At 44.7% G+C, this 24,613-nt stretch overlaps 1 protein-coding gene across 1 annotated transcript in view; it reads right to left on the reverse strand.

Moving 5' to 3' along the window:
* Nucleotides 1-24,613, reverse strand: part of LOC137333128 (E3 ubiquitin-protein ligase RNF128) — a 116,950-nt gene that overhangs the window by 91,048 nt on the left and 1,289 nt on the right. The gene's annotated exons all lie outside the window — the stretch shown is intronic.

The following is a 24,613-nucleotide window of genomic DNA, read 5'->3' on the forward strand; positions in this document are numbered from 1 at the left end:
AGAAAAGGGAGAAGATCAAGGGCCAGAAAGGCCATTGCCCTCACCAAGTTCTTTATTTGGAGCAAGGTTAACTTATAAAAAACATGATCAAGTACTGGAGATGATGGTTCTGGACATACCAATATTGAGGCTACAATTTTTCATTGATATTTTAGTGATTATAGCATGAAAATGTACCCATAGTTCTGTTATGCATTAATTTAAGTATTAATATGGTGTTACAAAATATTTGGTGCCAGACAGATTTGCCATGTAAAAGAGGAGAAAAAATAGGCCATCAATCTTTTATTATATATGAACAAAATTGTACTCATGATGTGGAGGTGCCAGTGATGGACTGGGGTTGACAAATGTAAGGAATCTTACAACACCAGGTTATAGTCCAACAATTTTATTTGAAAATCACAAGCTTTCGGAGGCTTTCTCCTTCGTCAGGTGAGCTCCTTTGTCATTCACCTGACGAAGGAGAAAGCCTCCGAAAGCTTGTGATTTTCAAATAAAATTGTTGGACTATAACCTGGTGTTGTAAGATTCCTTAAATTGTACTCAGTCAACGCCAAACATAATCTAGCAGTGTTATGATCGTCACACCCTCTGTTTCACACTTGCATTTGACTGGCTGAAATTTCTTATTTATAAAACAGTGACAAATCACAATTGAACAGGCACAGAATGTACAAATCAACATGTAGCAAGTGGCAATGAGAACTAACTTACCAGTAATTTAAAAAAAAACCTCAAGACAAAATCTGGCCGTCAGCAACAAATAGCGAGAGTGAGAAGCAGAAGCTGAGCCAACCAAATTGCTTTAGGTGACCGATTCCACCAGGGTGTGAGCCTGCTCTATTTAACCAGTCCAAGGCCTGAACAGTTTTTACAGCCGAGTTTCATTTCCCATCCACTGCCAGTCCCTCTACACCCCCCTCCCCCCGCCCCCTCCCCCACCGCTAATGCCTGCCCTCCCCCAAGGTTGCCTTGTTAACTCTGCAGAGCTGCTGCCACATTTTCTGACCCTTGATCTATTTCCAAAAATGAGATTCGGTTGAAATGCTTTTAAAGTCCCAATGATCCAGGGCAGCGGAGGCTGAGAACTAAAATGAATCATAGAATCATACAGCACAGAAGGAGGCCATTCGGCCCCTGGTGTCTGTGCTGGCTCCTTTGAAATTGCTATCCAATTAGTCCCACTCCCCCTGTTCTTTTCCCATAGCACTGCAATTTTTTCCCCTTCAAGTATATATCCAATATGATGAGTTAAGACTCAGTTTCTTATTACAATTTGAAAAGGGAGGAAATGATGGTCTTGCATTTGGCTGAGATTTTTTTCCATTTCTAATCCATTGCAAGTAAATCCAATAATTCCACCAAACTACTTTTTATTCTACATTTTTATGCTTATATGGTATTTATCCCAGGCTGTTGAAAGAGACTAGGATGGGGATTATGTGAGGCACTGACGATCATTATGAGTGAGTCACAGACCAGCAGATTGAAAACAGGATAATGTGGTTCAAAAAGGGTGACAAACAAACACAGGCAACTACAGACCCATTGGCCTTACTTCAGTTCCATGCAAAATAATGGAATTGACCATCCGGAGCAAACTGGGGGATTATGTGTACAACAACAACCGACTAAACGGAAGACCCTGCCTGACCAACCTGCTTGATTTCTTTGAGGAAGTGATAACCCAAGTCAACTGTGGTAGCCCTCCAACGTTGTGTACTCAGACTTCAAAAAGGTGCTTGATAAATTTCCACAATGAGAGGTTACTAATTAAGCTCAGAGCTGTGACGTTTTAGGGCACAACTTGGATATGGATAAGAAACTAGCTGAAGGGTGGAAAACAGCAGGTACTGGTTAGAGGGGTAATGTAAGGGTGAGAGAAGTGTTGAGACAGGTGTCCCCGGGCTCAGTTTTGGGACCACTACTGTTTCAAATTTACATCGACGACTTGGACTGTGAAGCTCAACACAAATTGGTTAAATTTGCAGATGATACCAAACTAGGAGGGGCAGTGGACTTGAAGGAGGCAGCCAAGAAACTACACAATGAGCTACACAAACTAGGTAAACTTGAGCTCATCCAAAATTCTGCTGCCCATATCCTAATTCGCAACAAGTCCCATTCACCCATCATCCCCCATGCTCGCTGACATTGCTAACATTGGCTCCTGATCCAGCAATAATTCGACTTTAAGTTTCTCATCCTTATGTTCAAATGCCTCCAAGGCCTCCTCCTCCTCTATCTCTGCAACCTACTCCAGCCCTACGACCCTCCAAAAACTCTGCTTTCCTCCAATTCTGACCCACTGTGCATCCCCGATTTCCTTCGCCCCGCCATTGGCGGCTGTACCTTCAGCTGCCTGGGCCCTAAGCTCTGGAATTCCCTCCCTAAACCTCTCCGCCTCCCTACCCCTCTCTGCTCCTTTAAGACACTCTTTAAAACATATCTCTTTGACCAAGCTTTTGGTCACCTGTACTTAAATCTCCTTATGTGGCTCGAAGCCAAATTATACCTGATAACACTTCTGCGAAGCGCCTTTTACTACGTTGATGGCGCCATAAAAATACAAGTTGTTGTTGTTGTAGTAAGTGGGCCAAATGATGCCAGAGGAAACTGAATGCAGACAAGTGTAAATTATGCATGTTCCCCATTTTTCTTTCCTAAATTATTACACTTAGGAAAGAAAAATGGGGAACATACATATCTCATGAATGTTTTTGAAATAGCTAATGATAAAACTGAAAGAGACCTAGGAATCGTAACAGACTCAATGCTCAACATGTCCAGTCATTTGCACAGCAGCAATCAACCAAGCCAATAATAGATTGAGTAACACAGCGAAAGCATTTGAACACAAGTCAGAGGAAGTTATAATCAAACTCTACGATACGCTGATCAGACTGTGCCTTGAATATCGCATCCTGTGCTGGCTGCAGAGACACAAGACACTGAATTGTTAGAGGCAATGCTGAGAAGAGCCGCGAGCTCGATACTTGGGGGGGGGGGGGGAATTTTAAACCCAAAGAACAGGTGGGCTGGGGGCGGGTGGGAGGTTAAAGTAACAGCTTTTTCCAGCGCAACGGCAAACCCGGCTCCAACACACCCACTTCCGGGATTAACGTAGGCACGTTTGAATACGTGGACGCAGCCGAAACCCGGAAGTGGCGTCCCCAATTAAAGTCGGCAGGCGGATCGTTAACGGGGCAATTTACCTTGAGATAGGTCATTTTTTGTTGATTCTGAACCTGAAACGAATTTTACTTCATCTGCACGGGTTTCCCATGGCTTCTGAATCTCGCCATTGAAACGGAGGCAAGATGCAGCCGAAGTTGATTTGGCCCTTTAAACCTGTGATTGACGTGTATCAATAAAAGGTCAGGCATTGCAGCTGGTCTCCCCAGTTCTCTCAGGCAAACGTTTGGCTGAGAGTTCTTTGCATTGGGTCTCTATTCATTCTTCCAGTCATCACTCAATTAAATTAAATATTCAGAAAATACTCAATTATTAACATCCTGAATCCACCTTGAGTATGTGCACAAGCTTATACTTTTAAGAATGATGACAAAATCTGAAACATTGGAATATTCTGTAGTCAAGTTACTTGAAAGAATCATAAAATTTTATAAGAACTTGGCTCTATTGCTAATATAAATGATAGCACTCCAAATATGTTTCCAATTCTCATCCCATTTTTTACCTTTGTGTGGTCCATCTCTTCCCTTTTTTTCTGACTTTCTCTCTCTCCATCTTTGGCAATAGGCTTTCCATAGATATTTACTGCAAGCTCGGACTCCCACCACCATTGCCGGCAGTGCCTTCAGCTGCCTAGGCCCTAAGCTCTGGAATTCCCTCTTTAAACCTTTCTGCCTCTCTCTCCTCCTTTAAGACCCTCCTTAAAACTTACCTCTTTGACCAAGTTTTTGGTCACCTGTCCTAATATCTCCTTATGTGGTTCGGTGTCAAAGTTTGATTGAAAATCGCTCCTGTGAAGCACCTTGGGACATTTTACTACATTAAAGGCATTATATAAATGTGAGTTGTTGTTGTTGTGGTGGTGGTGTTTCTTCCCACCCCACTTCCAGTAAATACTTCAACCCATTCCTTAATTTTCTTCTTCTCCGTCATATCTGCTCTAATAAATCTACTTTCCACACCAGAGTTCCTAAAGGTCCTTTTTCCTCAGCTGAGTCTTCCCTCAGCAGAGGTTGACAGGTCCTTTGATTGAATCCACCAAATTTTCCATATGCAGCAGAAAATAACTGTGAGGGACATCTATTATGCTTTTCATCTTTTAATGCGAATGCTCGTGCTGTTGCTGTTAGGAAGTTCAAAATATGAATGTTACTTATATTGCACTGATCATCAAATCGCTTCTCTCCTGCTCACCCTGGTATATGTTTCTTACTCCGGGCCTGAATCTGGAGCCAGTTCTTCATGCCCTCCTCCACGTCCAGGCTCAATGCCTGTACCGTAGTGGGTGTGAGATGCTGGTGGCTCCCATTGACTCCTTGCTCAACATCAGTACGTTGGCTGCAGGTCTTTCCTTGTTTAATATTGGTATATGTTGTCCGCTGGCTTCTCCCCATCAATATACGGTCAGTAAAAAAAAATCCTCAAGTTGTTTGTAAACATAAGGCAGCGTAGAATATCCTAAAAATACAGCAAGATGTGTAACCTGCAATGAGTACATGTCCGTGGAAATCCAGGATAATGGAAACACACACACAATCCTCAAAGCAATAGGCAACCCCAAAGAATGAATCCCAAATAACATGAAACACAGAAGCCAACCAAAAATGATTGAAAAAGTTTATTAACAAATCTACTTGAATTACACTTGTGGCTGGTGGCAGGTGTACATGTCCTGCAAATAGCTCAAACTTCCAACCTGCTGAGGAAACTATCACTCGGACTACCACTTGTTGCTGAGTTCTTGGGAAGCACTAAGACATCCTATCCAGAAATCGGATAAATCTCAAGCTCCTGAGTCATTGCTCCTTCCCCCACTCGCAGCTCTCTCCGTCACCTGCTTCTCTCCTACTCCACCTCACCTTCTTCTCTCCCTCTCACCTCCTCCTGCTCCCTCTCTATTCCTCCCTTTTTCATTTTCCCTCTCTCCTCTCCCTTATCATCTTCCTCTCCCTCACCTCACCCCTCCCCTGTCCTCCCTCTCGCTGCCTTTCCTTCTCATTCAGTCTGCCGTCACTGTTCCCACCCTCTCCCTTTCTCTTCCCCCTCCCCTCCCTGTCTTGGTTCAACTATCTCCCTTGTTTGACCTGAAAGGCTTCACTGGTTTTGACTCCCCATGTGCAATGTCACAAGAGATCAACTAACAAAAATTGCGACCAATGAAAAGAAATCTCTTCCCCACAGCACCACCACTGCATCACTTTCTACATCTCTGGTAGAATGATAAAAAAAACAAATCAAACCCCACCAACTGAGCAAAGATTGGGAACCAAGCCAATATGTATATATCCAAGAATAACCACCCAACAAATGACCATAAGGCCAAATTTATCCCCACAACATAGGACCACAAACACAGAGCAGAAATTCCAGGACAGGACAACAAATCTTCTCCTCCCCATCACTGGCCAGAAATTCTGAACAAACTCTCAATCACCCCAAACCACCGTCATCTTAAAAATCGTTGGTTAGGATTTAAACCAACATTCACCCTGAGACCCTCCTCCCGATGGCCGAGAGCCCCCACGATGGCTGAGATCCCCCCCCGGTGGCTGAGACCCGCCCCCCCGCAATGTCTCCAACACCCCCCCACCCCAATCTCAGACATACCTGCCATCCGCTCCCCGGCTGCTTTCCCTCCCGACAGGCAGCCGGCCTGTCAATCTGGCTGGCTGTCCCGCGGGAAACCTGGAAGCAAAAATAATTGCCTTCAACTGAGTTGCGATCGCGGATTCCGATGCACTCACTTCGCTTCCAGGTTTCCCACACGAAAATCTACCCGCCCACTCAGTTCCCGGCTCCAAGTAAAAAATCATGCCCCTGGTGTCATGCCTCAGTTCCATATGTGCTGTTCTGCATTGGTTGGACATCTTGATTGTTCAGCCTACTAAGATTCCTGGGCCGCTTTCCAATTCATGCTTAGCTATTTCAACACCATTCATGGTGTACTTGTGTTGATTAGTTTTGCATCCTGTTCACTTGTCTCATTAAATTTCATCTGTCAACTTACTTATTTTGTATAACACGTTCTAATCCCTGAGCTGCGTCTTCTGCTTTCACTGTTTCACTTTCCAGCCCCTCCCCCTGGTTTTGGTATCATGCCCTAAGTTAACCGGTTGGTATTGTTGTTACAGAGCATTTGAGAGAATCACAGAGAATCAGAAATCTCCCAGTGAGGTATCAAATTTAGCCCAGATAAATAGGCTGAATTTTATTTTTAATATATGTGTCAGTGTTGGCATTGACACACTGCCCTGTTCTATTTATTTGGCTGAATGTTTGCATTGTGTTCAACCATACATACACTGCTGTGCTTTGTGCCATAGATTTAATACACAGAATTCAGCATTGTCAAAACTCATAATTCACAGTTTGTAGGAGCTTGGAATTGACTCAGGAAATTTCAAAGTAGCTTTCTACACTTTCTAAATGAATTGCAAGTGTTGGCAACACTGAGAAGTCAATTTAAATGTTTTCCCACCAAGCTTTTAGAGCGATGTCCTGTAATTCTATAAGGTGGAGTCTACATTACAATGCCACTGCCAGTGGCAGGCCTGATCTTGACCTGCTTGACCTTCCCATTGCAGCTTCCTCCAGCGCCAAGTGTAAGCAAGCTTGGGTTTCCTTCAGTGCAACTTCAGTGCAGGGTCTGAGTCTTGCATGATGCCACAGAAAATAAGATCATGTACTCATTGAAACGCAACCAAAAGAAACTCTCCAGAATCTGACCCTAGTTCCTGGCCCACTGCCAACTACTGACCCACACATCAATAACGCTTCTTGTGTAGCCCAACCACCACACGGGAGGGATCCATATCAACCTACCCAACTGTAAAATCTCACAAAGCCATGCAATCTGGACAATATTTCACTAGACATTGATATGGCAGCCGAGGACAGCAAATCCAACTACTACTGATCACAGCTAGCTGCCAGAGTCATCGGCAAGCTATTCTAAAAGGTATGCTAACTGTCACACGCTGCAGCTACCATGGGAGCAACGTGTCAGCGTGCACTGTACTAAAGAACAATCGCAACAAAGAGAGAGAAAAACGGGCTTAAGTTCAGAGAAGTTAGATTGAAGGAACAAAATAAAGGAGGAGATGGGAAACATTTCTTCACGCAGAAGTATAAGTGTGAAACTCTCTCCCACAGAAAACAGTAGCTGCTAGCTCAATTAATCATTTTAAATCTGAGATCGATAGATTTTTGTTAGCCAAGGATATTAGGGATATGGTATTAGGTAAAGTAAGAGTACAGATCAGTCATGATCTCATTGAAAGGCAGAACAGGCTCGAGGGGCTGAATGGCCTATTCCTGTTCCTATGTTCCTATGTAAAGAGAAGGGTAATTAAGGACAGTACACTTGAGGTCCAACAAATAGCAGCATACAGTGGTAAGATGTGGTTTTGCATTCTTGACTGAGTTGTAGGTCTTAGCTAAGTCACCAGGGAGGGGGAGGCACCAAACAAAGTCAAGCATTTCCCACCAAGGTGAGAAGGGAGGAGTATTACTGCTCTCTTTCACCCTTCACAGAGCTGCACTGGCTGAGATCTAAGATCAGGTCATCTGTCTGCCCTCTCAACTGAGGTACAGGGCAAGGAATAGGAAGACAGAATCAGGAAGGGGAAAGTAATATGAAATGATTTATGTTATCTTTATTAAAGGCAAGGAGAAAGTTTAGAAAATTAATAAAAATATCTGTTTTAAATTTCTGGTTCCCCCTCCTCAATCCCTCTTCCCTTTCTCACCAATTCTTTATGGTCTCTTCCTTTAATTTCTGACATTTTTGTCACTTTTTCATGTGATTACCAGCTCCACTTTATCTCAGTCCTTTCCCTCTCCTTTCTTGCATTTATAAAGCAATATTTCGATCACAATTTTTTTTCTCACCTACTTTATCAAGTGAGAGTTAGTGATTTTATTGCCCAGGAAAGTGATATCTAATTGCAGTACGGTTAGTAATTTAATGGTTTGCAGAACACATTTCAAAATCTGTTACAAGGTACTGATTCTGATCTGTTACTAAGGTTGTTTTGAACATGCAGAAGATGACAACCTCTTACTTTTACATTCAAATTGTTAAATTATTTTACTGATGTCCCAGAACCTCAGCAACTAAATTGGTCCAATTGTAAGAACCCGCACTGGCACTACAGCCCCGTTTCTATAATTGTGCCTGTTACAAGGATAGATCTAGTAAAAGGACTGCCCTTATGTCGTTATGTGCAGGAAAGTCCAGCCTGCCAGCGTGACAGTAAGATTAGCCCTGATAGCGCTATACTAAAGTTTTCCCAGTCTAGATAAAAAAAACATTTGGGATCTTTGGCTTCATAAATAGAGGCATAGAGTACAAAAGCAAGGAAGTTATGCTAAACCTTTATAAATCACTGGTTAGACCTCAGCTAGAGTATTGTGTCCAATTCTGGACACCACACCTTAGAAAGGATGTCAAGGCCTTGGAGGAGGTGCAGAGATTATTTACCAGAATGGTATCAGGGATGAGGGACTTCAGTTGGAAAGACTAGAGAAGCTGGGGTTGTTCTCCCTATAGCAGAGAAGATTAAGAGGAGATTTAATAGAGGTGTTCAAAATTATGAGGGGCTTGGATAGAATAGAAAGGAAGAATCTGTTTCCATTGGCAGGAGGGTCGGTAACCAGAGGTCACAGATTTAAGATGATTGGCAAAAGAACCAGAGGGAGACGAGGAGAATTTTTTTTACGCAGCGAGTTGTCATGATCTGGAATGTGCTGCCCGAAAGGGCGGTGGAAGCAGATTCAATCGTAACTTTCAAAAGAGAATTGGATAAATACTTGAAAAGGAAAAACTTGCTGGGGTATGGGGAAAGAGCAGGGGAGTGGGACTAATTGGATAGCTCTTTCAAACAGCCGACACGGGCCTCCTTCTGTACTGTATCATTCTATAATTCTACAGCTGTAGTTGTTACAGTCCTCGGGTCTCTCTATCTGGACATGTGTAAAGATACCTGCCAGAACCAACTTAGATTCCCAAAGGAAGCTGTCAACAAAGAATGCTCACTTGGGAGCCAGTTCCAGCACAGGGATAGCTCTGTCAGCGGTTGCCAAGGTTGCAGTTGCTTTGAACTTTTATGCAGCAGTGTCTCTCCAGGTAAACGCAGGAGATCTCTGTCACATTCCAAACCTTCCATCCACAACTGTAACAAGCAGGTGGCTGACGCAAAGTTTCCCTGGGTCAGAGATTTCATCACATTTCCTTTGGAAAACAGCCAGCGGTAAGAAAGAGCCCTGCACCACCGTGTACCAGGAGTCCCACAAAAATGGGACGTGATTGACTGCCATATGCGTGCCCATGCCGAATGCTACAACGTTCGTTAATAGAAAGGGCTCCAGTTCTATCAATGTACGGGTGGTCTTTTACCTTATTGTGGATCCAGGAAGAGCAGGAGTGCTCCTCCTGGCTCCTGCTGCCAACCCCAGCTCGCCCCTCAATCGATTGCCTCCACCTCCCTCTGGACTCTCCTGAGGTCCTCGTTGGTGTCCTGGGTCCAGCCAGCTGCCTCTGCTTGCCAGTACCATCCTAATGAAGCCGGTGATCCAATTTGCCGCGGTCCTGCCGCCGGCCTCATTAGACACGTGTGCTGCTCCGGGATCTCGCCCGATTCGGGCGCGATCCAATTTCTAGGCTATAGTGACCCACGGAGAGGCCGCTGATGGTGCAAGTGAAGGCACTGGGGATTGAGAAGTCGATCAGTGTTTGAGAACTGATGGGTGCGAGCAGGGATGTGGGCCAGATCAGCTCACAGAAGTAGGGAGGGGTGAGGCTGTGCAGAGATTTCAAGGCGAGAACAATAATGTTAAAGTCGGTTCTCTGGGACATCCAAAACCAGCGGAGCTTGGAGAGGCCAAGGGCAATGACAAGAATGTGGGCCTCATTGCAAAATGGTACTGTATAGCATTATTATTGCTATTCTGCATTTATTGAGGAGGATTTAATACATCACTAAGTCATTACTACAAGGGAACTGGATGTATACTTTAAAAGGAAAAATTTGCAGGGCAATGGGGAAAGGGTGGGGGAGTGGGACTAATTGGATAGCTCATGCAACGAGCCAGCCAAACGGCCTCCTTCTGTGATTCACTAAGGACACCATTTTTGCCATTTATGAGGGACTAGATCACATTAACTCAGTTAGCCACTTTCCACTATTCTGGGCAGCGCTGTAAATCACAACCCAACCAGGTTTTAATCCCTCGTACACTGAAAAGCCAATATGTTGAATTTCAATTTTGTTTTACCTTGTGGAGCAATCCTTTTAGAGTAATTGCACTATCGTCAAGGGATACTTAGTTCAAGTTTGTGAATAGAACATTTTTGTGGAGAAAACAATTTTTATGCTCCAACCGATGCAAGCTGAGGCACTTCCTGCATGAATATATTAATGAAAGCAAACGACAATTCAGTTGATAAATTTAATCATGTCATTATGAAATATGTAATTTTTCAAATCTTGTTTAAACTTTATTTTTGCGCAAATTTCGAAATTTCAATTACAGAGCAAAAAATAATGGTTAATGAAAAATTTTTCAAGGAAAAATTTTCAGAAAGTATTTGGAGTGATTTGTGGGGAAAAGTCACCCAATGGCCAAACTGTGCAATTACAGGGTGGTGAGTTTACATAGACGAGTTCCATTATAAATGTGGACGTAGGAATTTATAATTGAATAAAATGGACACAAGGGTGGCACAAAAAGATTGACAATAGGAAATAAGTTTTGCAGACGTAACCGGTGGGAATTTTCTTGGGAGGGTTATCCCCATCGAATGCCATAACTTTGGCGGAAGATTGGTGGAAACTTTGTTCATGTGGTATATCTGGGATTTCTGCCGATATTCTGCTGAAGTTACAACCGGCCATCGAGAGATACCCTCAGGAAATTCCCAGAGAAGATTTTTAATAAGATAATGATGGATTCGTAATAAATAACAAGACTTTCTGTACATGCATACTACTATTTAAAGGTGTAGCAAAGTAAAGGAATATTTTTTAAAGATTTGAATACATTTTAACGGTAAGATTTTTTTTGTAAAATTGTACAGACTGCCTAGTTACGGAATTTCCAAGTAACTATTTGCTGAGTCTTGGGAGGATCCACCAATCAAAGGAATCACCACACGGTCACACTCCGTCTGTAGTGACACATTGCCCTGACAGGATGCACTACAGCAATTCACCGAGACTTCTCCGACAGCACTTCCCAAACCCGCCACCTCCACCACCTAGAAGGACAAGGGCAGCAGATGCATGGGAATACCATCACTTCCGAGTTCCCCTCCAAGTCACACGCCACCCTTACTTGAACATTATACCGCCGTTCCTTCACCATCACTGGGTCAAAATCCTGGCACCCCCTACCTAACAGCACTGTGGGAGCACCTTTACCACACAGAGTGCAGCGGTTCAAGAAGGCAGCTCACCACCACCTTCTCAAGGGTGACTAGGGATGGGCAATAAATGCTGGCCTTTCCAGCGACACCCACATCCCAAGAATGAATATAAAACAAAATCCCCAAGGACTTCAAAGGGATTGAAGGAGCTCTAATTCACTGTGGTTTGGAGCTGTGAGAAAAAGGCTTTCTAAATGGTGCTTTGAGCACATTAACTCTCAAGCGGACCTGCTCTGAAAAACACCCCCAAGCCAGATTACATGGAATTTACAGCACAGAAACAGCCCAACTGGTCTATGCTGGTGTTTATGCTCCACACGAGGCTCCTCCCACTCCTCTTCATCTCACCCTATCTGCATATCCTTCTATTCCTTTCTCCCTCGTGTGTATCCAGCTTCCCCTTAAATGCATCTACGCTATTCGCCTCAACTACTCCATGTGGTAGTGAGTTCCACATTCTAACCACTCTTTGGGTAAAGAAGTTTCTCCTGAATTCTTTATTGGATTTATTAGTGACTATCCTATATTTATGGCCCCTAGTTCTGGACTCCCCCACAAGTGGAGACATCTTCCCTATCAAACCCCAGCATAATTTTAAAGACCTCTATCAGGTCACCCCTCAGCCTTCTCTTTTCTAGAGAAAAGAGCTCCAGTCTTTCCTGATAGTTTCCCCCTCAACATACATTTTTAAATACGACACAGACATTGTGTAATGTGATGCAACATTATCACATCACTTTGTGACTGGAGAAAATGAGCCAGGTGGACACGCCACTGATAACCGAAAGAAGTGATGAAAGTACAAGTCATTATATGAAGGTAATCATTGACTACTTGTTAATGTGACATATAAACTGGGTATTAGGGCAGATGCTACACTAGATTTAGTATTCAGCCATCCATCAGAATTGATTAGTAACCCGGAGTGGCTGAGCACTTAGTTCTAATGGTTATGGCACAGGGAGATTTGAAGTCATTTTTGGTCTGAGCCTTTATTACAGTGCTGCAGGTGTGCAAGATCTTAGAAAATTTTGGGACTTTGAGAAAACCTCTAGGGAGGCTAGAGTGGAAAGCAGAAACAGAAAACCAGACGATATATGAAAATTGCTTTGCTTTTAAGATGTGGAGATGCCGGTGATGGACTGGGGTTGACAATTGTAAACAATTTTACAACACCAAGTTATAGTCCAGCAATTTTATTTTAAATTCACAAGCTTTCGGAGACTTCCTCCTTCCTCAGGTAAATGTTCAGGATCTCCTTGAAGCCTACGCATTTATACATATAGAACAATACATGGTGTTTACAGACTGCCCCTGCAACTGCCCGTTGCCAAGGCAATCACCGTGTTCAGACAGAGAGGTGTCACCTGCAGAACCCCCGAATACACATTCAACAAAAAAAGACGATTTTGCGTTGTCGTGCGAGACACACGACAACGCAAAATCGTCGAGCAGAAATTGATAGCCAAGTTCCGCACCCATGAGGACGGCCTCAACCGGGATCTTGGGTTCATGTCACGCTACACGTTACCCCACCAGCGAACAAATGTTATCTGTTTTTAATATAATGGGTCATTTGCTGGCTCTCTCTGCCTTCCGGATGTTTCTGCCTCTCTCTGTTTTTCTTCTCTGTTTTTTTTCCCTGTTTGTTTTTTTGTTGAATGTGTATTCGGGGGTTCTGCAGGTGACACCTCTCTGTCTGAACACGGTGATTGCCTTGGCAACGGGCAGTTGCAGGGGCAGTCTGTAAACACCATGTATTGTTCTATATGTATAAATGCGTAGGCTTCAAGGAGATCCTGAACATTTACCTGAGGAAGGAGGAAGTCTCCGAAAGCTTGTGAATTTAAAATAAAATTGCTGGACTATAACTTGGTGTTGTAAAATTGTTTACAATTGCTTTTAAGAGGTATGGGAAGGAAAATATTTTTAGGAGAAAAAGCAGAAACACAGCTCCACGAAGGGCACAGTCCGCTAAATAATGTTAGAAATAACATAAAAGCAAAGCCAATTTTTTTTAAATGATAGAGGGAAGCAAGTAGTTGTAAGCACTGGGAGTCATACTAAAGGGGATAACTAAAAGAACCAATTGAGGGTAACAGGGGGCTGTGTGTCACTTACCCTCAGCTGGAGCAGCATTTTAGGTGATGCAATGGACTTCAATACCCCGGGTTAGAAAAAAATCAGTCATACTACACCTCCAGTGACCCCTGCTGGAAAGTGTCTATGTACGCCCGTCAGATGCAACGGCAACCTCAGCAAGACATGCCAGATCATCGACACAGATACCACCATCACACGAGAGGACACCACCCACCAGGTGCATGGTTCATACTCCTGTGACTCGGCCAACATTGTCTACCTCATACGTTGCAGGAAAGGATGCCCCGGAGCATGGTACATTGGTGAGACCATGCAGACACTGCGACAACGGATGAACGGGCACCGCGCAACAATCGCCAGACAGGAGGGTTCCCTCCCAGTCGGGGAACACTTCAGCAGTCATGGACATTCAGCCACCGATCTTCGGGTAAGCGTACTCCAAGGCGGCCTTCGAGACACACGACAACACAAAATCATCGAGCAGAAATTGATAGCCAAGTTCCGCACCCATGAGGATGGCCTCATCCGGGATCTTGGGTGCATGTCACGCTACACGTAACCCTACCAGCGAAATAAAAGTTATCTGTTTTTAATACAACTGGTCATTCTCTCTCTTTCTCCTCCTTTCGGATGTTTCTCTCTCTCTCTCCCTCCCTGTCTTTGGTTCTGGCCGTTTGTATATTCAGTAGTCCGGTATCTAATGTTTCTCTGTCTGAACACTATTCAATTCCTTTGATTGCCTTGATAACGGGCAGTTGGAAAGATTATATGTAATCACCAGGCATTGTTCTGTGACTATATATGCGGTAATTTTCAAGGAATCCGACACTCACCTGACGAAGGAGAAAGCCTCCGAAAGCTTGTGATTTTCAAATAAAACTGTTGGACTATAACCTGGTGTTGTAAGATTCCTTACATCTGTCAGATGAGGACAGCATCAGGGTTTGATGCGATGCCCACCTAGGCTGAATTGCCTGCTGCCACTCATATGGGCATTTGGGTGAGGTACTGAATGGCCATCAGCGCCTGGGGAACTATGCTCCAATAAGATTCAGTGCCTTCAGGATGAGAAGGTAGAGAAAGGGTAAAATTGGCAAGAGAAAGAAGAGACAAGAGGAAAATGGGCAGGTACATTGTCACTAACCTATGAATGTAGGTCGCTGGCAACAGTGACTATACCATAAGAGTACTTCATTCACCGTAAAGCACTTTGGGACATCCTGAGGTCATGAAAGGTGTTATATAAATGCAAGTTCTTTCTTTCTGGACATCTGAATACACTCAACAGTTACTATAACTCAGTTCAGAGATGGTGGGCTTGCCAGAGGTTTTGAGCTCATCTGACTAATTAATCAATAACAGATCAACTGAATGGACCTCAGACCCCTCATCTATCGGAGCCTTGGTGCACAACCTTCTCCATCCATGACCTAATTAGTTTAGTTATCTCCTGCTCCTCTGAAGTTGCAGTTGTGTCTTCTAACGTAGACCCTGAGAATATGGATCTGGAAGAAATAGCTGTCGAAATATGAAGGAAGACATTTTATGAACAAGCCTCAAACTGAAGTTGTTTATCCAGTAAAACTTTTCAAGAAGCAGTAATTTATTTACTCATGCAGAACAAAAAATTGTGCACAAAGAACATTCTTCACCTGAGTTTTATGGTTTTACGATCACTGGCAAGCATATTAAACATGACAAAAATGATTATTATTTCTTAAATTATGACTAGATTTTTAATACACCGTATATAATTACTTACCAGGATCTGACTAGTTAGAGGAGCCACTGACTCCCTGGACCAGAAGATTGTACAGAATACTCTTTCCTGCTCATGCTGACCTTTCTTTGTGTGTCACCATCCTCAGCCATCAACAAACTCTTTATTGTACGAATTACTATCATTTTACCACCGTATTTTCAACGATTAATTCTTTTCCCAGGGTCCTCTGCATCATACGGTAGTGTCAAAACAGCTTTAATGATTATTACAGCTCAAGGTTTTCAGCAGTTCTCTGTTGTCGGCTTCTTTGCTTCTATTTCAAAAATGCATGTTTTTACTTTGACTAGAACTCTCCCTCGCTAAAATGTGGTCTGTGTTATATCCTGCTGTTGACCTCCATTCTCCACTGCTATATAACACTATCAACAACAACAACTTGCATTTATATAGCACCTTTGACGTAACCCTACAACTTCGCCATCACAGTCGCCTGAGCTACCTTCCACTTTGTCTGGAGGTCCAAGGTAGAACGCGTCCACAGCAGCACCATGTACAAGCCCCCAGACAAAGAGGAGAAGAGTGTCCCCAATGCTGCTCTGATCCTGATGGCCACCTTTGTGTGTGGCTGCCTCAGGATATGTGTAGAGCCCCCAGTACACAAACACCAAATGTCACTATGTGCTGAGTTTCTACCTGTCCAACACACTGAGAAGGCTGGGTCTGGTCATGCTGGCCGAGCAGATGCAGAAATCCCGTCCAGCTGGACCGTAACCCATCACCTGTCCCGGGTGGTGAAGTTCCTGAGGAGGAACCCCTTCAACCACAAGGCCGTCAGATAGTGGTCGACACGGAACGTTCTGAGAGCCCTGCCAATAAAGGAGAGGGTGGATCCAATTGCGCAGTTCCCCAACCAGATGGTCGATGCCATTTGGCAGAACATCGCGTCGCCAGAACTGACCAACAGGCACCAGGACGTAGCCTAGATGGTGGTGAGAAAGGCCCTCCCAGCACGATCCTTCCAACACGCAGGGAATCTCAGCGACACCGTGAGCTGCCCTCGAGGCTGCGGCGGGGAGGAGACCGCCATCCACCTCCTGATGGGCTGCCCCTTCACACAGAGGGTCCGTGGAGAGTGTTGGTATCTGTCCCATTCATCCCCAACAGTTCGGTAACACTGGACGCTGTGCTCAACGGGCTGTTCCCCGGGGCGTACACCAAGACAGATATCAACTGCAGCTGGAAGACCGTCACTTCGGTGAAGGAGGCCCTTAGGTCCGCCCGAAACCTGCTGGTCTAACAGCTGAAGGAGTTGTCCATGACCGAGTGTTGCCCACTGGCACACTTCAAGGTCCAGGATTACGTGTTGCGGGACACGCTGAAATGAGGTGCGACCTACGCAAAGGCTCGACGTGGAAAGGCCACTGTGTAAGGCCATCCCACCTTGTATTTACAGCACGTGTTATAAGATATGTACTGAGTTTAAATTGTAATATTGGAATCGTATTGTGTACGATCCACGTTGTATTGTTTTGAATTGTATCACCTTGGAATTGTGGTATCTTTAAATTTTATGAAATAAAGTATACTTTGAAATTAAAAAAAGCATCTTTAACATAGTAAAATGTCCCAAGGCACTTCACAGGACCGTTATCAAACAAAATGTGACACCAAGCCACACAAGGAGATATTAAGACAGGTGACCAAAAGCTTGGTCAAGAGGTACATTTTAAGGAGCATCTTAAAGGAGGAGAGAGAGGTAGAGAGGCAGAGAGGTTCAGGGAGGGAATTCCAGAGCATAGGGCCTAGGCAGCTGAAGGCATGGCCAGCAATGGTGGAGCGATTAAAATTGGGGATACACAAGAGGCCAGAATTAGAGGAGCACAGAGGTCTCAGAGGGTTGTAGGGCTGGAAGAGTATGCTTATTTGCAAAATTCTCCAGATTGCCTCATTTCCAATATATGTAAATAATAAGATTAACTTCCCATTGGACATGTTGTCATACCACCAGCAGTAAGATAAGTAGCAGCAAATCACAAATTTGCCTATTAGCAATAACAGAATGAAGTTTCTGTCCTGTTATTGCCCAAAGTGCTGTTATGGCTACCAATTTCAAAATAAGACCAGTTATTCCTTGCTAAACAAGACTCTTCAGGGAAAGACAGAGGTCCATTCCACTTTTGCTACAGATATATCAAGAACAAATATGCAACAAATTTCTTTCAGCACCACCTGCAAGACCACCACATAGAATAATGCATGTGCTATTCTGAAGCACTACTTTGGATCTGATAGAAAGAAAGAACTTGCAATAATATACCAGGATGACACAATGAAGTACCTTGAAAAGTAGTCACGATCGTAATATAGGGAAGTGCGGCAGCCAATTTGCACACAGCAAGGTCCCACAAACAGCAATGAGAGAATTTGTTCTAGTTATGTTGGTTGAGGGATATATGTTGGCCAGGACACTGGGAGACCTCCTCTGCTCTTCTTTGAATAATATCATTGGATCTTTTACGTCCATCTGAGAGGGCAGACGGGGCTTCAACATGACGAGCACTTCGGTACTGCTGTGCATCAAAGAGGCCTCAACATCCAGTCCTAGTGAAAACAATCTGTACTATTTTTGTGTAATTCTTATGTACATGGAAGTTGGACAAATAAGAAAGAACATTAGCTTATGTTCTTCGTCATTCTGTCAATGTAGTTTATCTTCCATATACAAAGTTCCCACTCCCTACCTGCCCCTCAGTTCACTAACTGGCCTGGCACAAATTTGAAGCATTTTCCTTTGTATGTTTTACATTCTTGTATCAACTGCTCCTTGTTTTCAAAAAGATGGAGATTTGTTTCCAAAGTCAAACCCAATATATACTTAATGGGGATGGGGGAAGTACACATACCTGCCCTGCCCTTGTATGGAATCAAATTCCTAGCCGTCTCACAATGTAACTTTCTCCCATCTGGAAATGTAAATTCAGTCCACAAATCTGAATATTATTTGGCGTACATTGATGTTAACTGTTCATATCTCTCATCTGGAGCTGTGCAAGGAAATTACAAGAAATACCTTACAAACGTTTACCATCTATGAACCAGATTTATAATTTGCGGAAGTACATTTCCATCTGCAATTCCTTCATTACTCCACCTGTAATATGATGTCATTCACCAGTTTCCACAAATGTTAACACACATAAGGAATAGAAGGATGTGCTGATAGGGTTAGATAAGGTAGGGTGGGAGGAGGCTCGTGTGGAGAATAAACTTGGGCACGGACCTGTTGGGCCGAATGGCCTGTTTCTGTACTGTACATTCTATGTAATTCTATGTAATGTAATTGTACAATCAAACCTGGACATTAAGGCCCCAGAATTCCTCGGGATTTTGGCAGACTGGGGTATTATCAGGGTGGGTGGAGAATAACGGGGACAGAAATTATGGTGGAACCTTTCTACTCTGGGCACCGCCCGGTGTGTTGGTGTTTCAGGATTGGCGATCAATTGTTACATCTGTCCCCCTTGCTGCTGGTGTAAGAGAAAGGGACAGGATTGGCAGGATGATGCCTTGCGGCAGAATTCTTGACAGTTTTGTCTCTGGTACCCCCCTCCCCAGCGTACTGCGTGCCTGCTTATAAGCAAACGCACTGTGCTGCCAAGTGGCAGAAGTGGGATCCAGCAAATTTGGAAAGGCTGGTTTTCTTAAATTAGCAAATCAAAACTGCTTCTGCCAGTCCTGCCAGAACTGGGGCCCATGTGGTTGGCCAATACCACTATTATGAAACAATGGCCATCCTGGCTGTGATGATACTGGGCTAAGCGCACACCCAGGATACTCAGGCCCACTGTAGAGCCCCTACCTTTGTCCGAGATGGTCAATACCACTATTAGGAAACAGTGGGCATCCTATGACACTGGTGCAGGCACTAGGCCACTTTATTCAAATATCCCAAGTCTGGGAATTCCAACAGGTCAGGAGCACCTGGGGACGGTGAGTGGATGTCCCACCTCACTGAGATTATGGTGGCGGACTGGGATTGTGGATTTTAGAGGCCTAAATTTTCCTGGGAATTAAACTGTCAATTTTCCTTCAATAAAACTGACACGACAGTCACTAATTGCCTTCAGGGAATAGGAACAATAGCATTGTGCATCGACACCATAGAGCACTTTGACAGCTTTTGCTAATGTAATTAAATGATCCAAAGCTGAATAAAATGCCCATGTAAAACTCAGAGAGTAATTTTAAGATTGGAATCGAGCTCCCCCAATGGCTCAACTGATTCAGGTAGCGATTAGCTACGCTGTACAGATCAGGAAAAGTGTAGGTTTGTTTCTGGGTCTGCGCCAAGTTAGTTGATCCCGGCCAGGACAAAGGTGGAAGATCTACAATTGGCCTCAGTACCCTGGCGAAGGGCAAGGGAGAATCAGCCAGGTTTCCTCCTACTGATTGCGGACCACCAAGCCCGAATGGAACCGTGTTGCTTGTGGATGCAGGGATGAGGGTGGGAATGGGCTCAGCTGTGATAACTCAATCTCCAGCACTCACTATCTAGCCTTGTGCATGCAAAAGCGAAATCAGGAAGCACTTTTTCACACAAAGGGTAGTAGAAATCCCTTCCCCCAAAAGGCTATGGATGCTGGGACAATTGGAGCTTTCAAGACTGAGATCGATAGATTTTTGTTCATAGTGTCATATTAGATACAGCACTGGAAGAGGCCATTCAACCCATCATGCCTGTGCCGACACTTTCGAAGAGCCATCCAATTATTCCCGCTCCCCTGCTCTTTCTCCACAGCCCTGTAATTTTTTTCCATTCAAGTATTTATCTAATTCCCTTTTGAAAGTTACTATTGAATCAGCTTCCACCATCCCTGCCGTCCTTATGTGACTCCAGACCCACAGCAATGTGGTTGATTCTTAATTGCCCTTTGAAATGGCCTAGCAAGCCACTCAGTTGTAAAATCTCGCTAAAAAACAGTCATAATGACAATAAAACCGTACGGATCACCCGGCATCGGACCACTAGGCACCGGACACGACAAAGGCAAACCAAGCCCAGTCGACCCTGCAAAGTCCTCCTCACGAACATCTGGGGACTTGTGCCAAAATTGGGAGAGCTGTCACACAGACTAGTTAAGCAACAGCCTGACATAGCCATACTCACAGAATCATACCTTTCAGCCAACGTCCCAGACTCTTCCATCACCATCCCTGGATATGTCCTGTCCCACCGGCAGGACAGACCCACCAGAGGTGGCGGTACAGTGATATACAGTCAGGAGGGATTGGCCCTGGGCGCCCTCAACATTGACTCTGGACCCCATGAAATCTCATGGCATCAGGTCAAACATGGGCAAGGAAACCTCCTGCTGATTACCACCTACCGTCCTCCCTCAGCTAATGAATCAGTCTTCCTGCATGTTGAACACCACTTGGAGGAAGCACTGAGGGTAGCAAGGGCACAGAATGTACTCTGGGTGGGGGACTTCAATGTCCATCACCAAGAGTGGCTCGGTAGAACCACTACTGACCGAGCTGGCCGAGTCCTGAAGGACATAGCTGCCAGACTGGGCCTGCGGCAGGTGGTGAGCGAACCAACAGGAGGGAAAAACCTACTTGACCTCGTCCTCACCAATCTACCTGTTGCAGATGCATCTGTCCATGACAGTATTGGTAGGAGTGACCACCGCACAGTTCTCGTGGAGACGAAGTCCAGTCTTCGCACTGAGGATACCATCCAACGTGTTGTGTGGCACGACCACCGTGCTAAATGGGATAGGTTCAGAACAGATCTAGCAGCTCAAAACTGGGCATCCATGAGGTGCTGTGGGCCATCAGCAGCAGCAGAATTGTATTCCAGCACAATCTGTAACCTCATGGCCAGGCATATTCCTTATTCTACCATTACCAACAAGCCAGGGGATCAACCCTGGTTCAATGAGGAGTGTAGAAGAGCATGCCAGGAGCAGCACCAGGCGTACCTAAAAATGAGGTGCCAACCTGGTGAAGCTACAACTCAGGACTACATGCATGCTAAACAGCGGAAGCAACATGCTATAGACAGAGCTAAGCGATTCCCCAACCAACGGATCAGATCAAAACTCTGCAGTCCTGCCACATCCAGTCGTGAATGGTGGTGGACAATTAAACAACTAACGGGAGGAGAAGGCTCTGTAAACATCCCCATCCTCAATGATGATGGAGTCCAGCACGTGAGTGCAAAAGACAAGGCTGAAGCGTTTGCAACCATCTCCAGCCAGAAATGCCAAGTGGATGATCCATCTCGGCCTCCTCCCGATATCCCCACCATCACAGAAGCCAGTCTTCAGCCAATTCGATTCACTCCACTTGATATCAAGAAACGGCTGAGTGCATTGGATACAGCAAAGGCTATGGGCCCCGACAACATCCCGGCTGTAGTGCTGAAGACTCGTGCTCCAGAACTAGCCGCGCCTCTAGCCAAGCTGTTCCAGTACAGCTACAACACTGGCATCTACCCGACAATGTGGAAAATTGCCCAGGTATACCCTGTCCACAAAAAGCAGGACAAATCCAATCCGGCCAATTACCGCCCCATCAGTCTACTCTCAATCATCAGCAAAGTGATGGAAGGTGTCGTCGACAGTGCTATCAAGCGGCATTTACTCACCAATAACCTGCTCACTGATGCTCAGTTTGGGTTCTGTCAGGACCACTCGGCTCCAGACCTCATTACAGCCTTGGTCCAAACATGGACAAAAGAGCTGAATTCCAGAGGTGAGGTGAGAGTGACTGACCTTGACATCAAAGGCAGCATTTGACCGAGTATGGCACGAAGGAGCCCTCGTAAAATTGAAGTCAATGGGAATCAGGGGGAAAGCTCTCCAGTGGATGGATTCATACCTAGCACAAAGGAAGATGGTAGTGGTTGTTGGAGGCCAATCATCTCAGCCCCAGGACATTGCTGCAGGAGTTCCTCAGGGCAGTGTCCTAGGCCCAACCATCTTCAGCTGCTTCATCAATGACCTTCCCTCCATCATAAGGTCAGAAATGGGGATATTCACTGATGATTGCATTGTGTTCCATTCGCAACCCCTCAAATAATGAAGCAGTCCGAGCCCGCATGCAGCAAGACCTGGACAACATCCAGGATTGGGCTGATAAGTGGCAAGTAACATTCGCGCTAGACAAGTGCCAGGCAATGGCCATCTCCAACAAGAGAGAGTCTAACCATCTCCCCTTGACATTCAACGGCATTACCATTGCCGAATCCCCCACCATCAACATCCTGGGGGTCACCATTGACCAGAAACTTAACTGGACCAGCCACATAAATACTGTGGCTACAAGAGCAGGTCAGAGGCTGGGTATTCTGCGGTGAGTGACTCACCTCCTGACTCCCCAAAGCCTTTCCACCATCTACAAGGCACAAGTCAGGAGTGTGATGGAATACTCTCCACTTGCCTGGATGAGTGCAGCTCCAACAACACTCAAGTAGCTTGACGCCATCCAGGACAAAGCAAACCGCTTGATTGGCACCCCATACATCACCCTAAACATTCACTCCCTTCACCACCAGTGCACTGTGGCTGCAGTTTGCACCATCCACAGGATGCACTGCAGCAACTCGCCAAGGCTTCTTCGACAGCACCTCCCAAACCCGCGACCTCTACCACCTAGAAGGACAAGAGCAGCAGGCACATGGGAACAACACCACCTGCACGTTCCCCTCCAAGTCACACACCATCCCGACTTGGAAATATATCGCCGTTACTTCATCGTCACTGGGTCAAAATCCTGGAACTCCCTTCCTAACAGCATTGTGGGAGAACCTTCACCACACGGACTGCAGCGGTTCAAGAAGGCGGCTCACCACCACCTTCTCAAGGGCAATTAGGGATGGGCAATAAATGCTGGCCTCGCCAGCGACACCCACACCCCATGAATGAATAAAAAAAATCCTTTCAGGCAGAGCATTCCAGATCATTACAACTCGCTGTATAAAAAAATGTTTCCGCATGTTGCCTCTGGCTGTTTTGCCGATCACCTTAAATCTGTGTTCTCTGGTTACCGACCCTTCTGCCACCGAAAACAGTTTCTCCTTCCTTGTTTACTCTGTCAAAACCATTCATGATTTTGAACACCTCTATCAAATCTCCCCTTAACCTTCTCTGTTCTAAGCTTCTCCAGTCTCTCCACATAACTGAAGTTCCTTATCCCTGGCACCATTCAAGTCAATTGCATCTGCACCCTTTCTGAGGCCTTGACATCCTTCTTAAAGTGTGATGCCCAGAATTGAACGCAATACTCCAGCTGAGGGCTAACCAGTGTTTTAAAAGGTTTAGCACAACTTCCCTTCTTTTGTATCTATGCCTCTTTCAATAAAGCCAAGAATCCCATATGCTTTTTTAACAGCCTTCTCAACTTGTCCTGCCACCTTCAAAAATTTGTGTGCATATATCCCAGGTCTCTCAGTTCCTGCACCCCCTTTAAAATTGTACCATTTAATTTAATTTATATTGCCTCTCCTCATTCTTCCTACCAAAATGTTTTACTTCACACTTCTCTGTGTTAAATTTCATCTGCCATGTGTCTGCCCATTTCACCAATCTGTCTATGTCCTTCTGAAGTCTGTTACTATCCTCCACGTTGTTTACTGCATTTCCGAGTTTCGTGTCATCTGCAAACTTTGAAATTATACCCTGGATACCCAAATCCAGGTCATTAATATATACCAAAAAAAGCAGTGATCCATATACTGACCCCTGGGGAACACCACTGTATACTTCCCTCCAATCTGAAAAACAACCGTTCACCACTACTCTCTGCTTTCAGTCCCTTAGCCAATTTTGTATCCATGCTGCCACTGTCCGTTTAATCCCATGGGCTTTAAATTTGCTAACATGTCTATTATGTGGCATTTTATCAGATACCTTTTGAAAGTCCATATACACATCAACCACATTACCCTCATCAACCCTCTCCGTTACTTCATCAAAGAATTCAATCAAGTTAGTCAAACATGATTTTCCTTTAACAAATCCGAGCTGACTTTCATTTATTAGTCCATACTTTTCCAAGTGCCAATTAATTTTGTCCCAGATTATTATCTCCAGAAGTTTCCCCACCACCGACGTTAGGCTGACTGGCTTGAAATTGTCGGGTTTATCCCTCTCCCCTTT

The sequence above is a fragment of the Heptranchias perlo genome, chromosome 15, assembly GCF_035084215.1.
Source record: "Heptranchias perlo isolate sHepPer1 chromosome 15, sHepPer1.hap1, whole genome shotgun sequence".
NCBI classification, from domain to species: Eukaryota; Metazoa; Chordata; class Chondrichthyes; order Hexanchiformes; family Hexanchidae; genus Heptranchias; species Heptranchias perlo.